Source organism: Chaetodon auriga, chromosome 24 (assembly GCF_051107435.1).
Source record: "Chaetodon auriga isolate fChaAug3 chromosome 24, fChaAug3.hap1, whole genome shotgun sequence".
Lineage (NCBI taxonomy): Eukaryota > Metazoa > Chordata > Actinopteri > Chaetodontiformes > Chaetodontidae > Chaetodon > Chaetodon auriga.
In genome coordinates, this window is record NC_135097.1 from 739,080 (window position 1) to 740,000 (window position 921).

The window sequence follows — 921 nt, forward strand, 5'->3', positions numbered from 1 at the left end:
GTGCGGGCGCGTCCCCGTGACGGAGGAGCGCAGGATCCGAGCGGCCCAGCCAGTCAGCCGTCAGCCCCGGAGCACGAGCCGCCCCGCCCCGCCCCGCCCCGCTCCCTGCTCCGCTCCCCCTCCTCCTCCTCTTCCTCCTCCTCCTCTTCACACACACGGACGGAGGTCTCACTCCGACTGACATTCACCTGAACTAAAGACCCGCTCAGCGCTGGAAGAAGTACTCGGTACATAAGTGAAGTACTACTACTACACTGTAAAAATACTTTAAGTAAAAGTCCTGCGCTGACAAAATATGTTAGTCAAATCAGGTAAATGCACCTCAGGTATTAAAGTAGAAGTACTGAGTGCTGTAAAGTGTCCCCTGTGTCTGTTGTCCTCTTGTCTCTGGTCTCCTCAGATTATCGTGTCTCCTCATTCATGCCAGAGCAGGAGGTTCCTGTTGGAGTTGGTTGAGGTGGAGCTCATTTTCAGATATTTTGTGGAGGACTTGTAATGGTCTTCCATCGTCCAGAGCCCAGCAGAAATACGGGAAAATGTCTGTTCGTGGACGTGAATTACTGTCAGTACTGTTAGTGATGGAGCGGAGCATCCTCTCGAACACAGACGATCTTTGACGCCATGTTCCCACCAGGGTGACGTTGCACTGGAAGCGGAGACACGCGCACGCAGGATGTTAAAGGAGCAGTGTGTGTGTGTGTGTGTGTGTGTGCAGCTGCAGACAGACTGTATCAGCTGTGATGTTAAACACAGTCTGGCCTCCTGCAGTTAGACACACCTGTATAGGCCACACCTGCAGGGCCTGTGTAGAAATTGGTTTTATGTTTGTCCCCATTGAACTCCATACCTCAGTCGCATCAGGACACACAAATCTGATACACAAAGTTTAAATGGAGTGACTGACACTCAGCTGATATCACT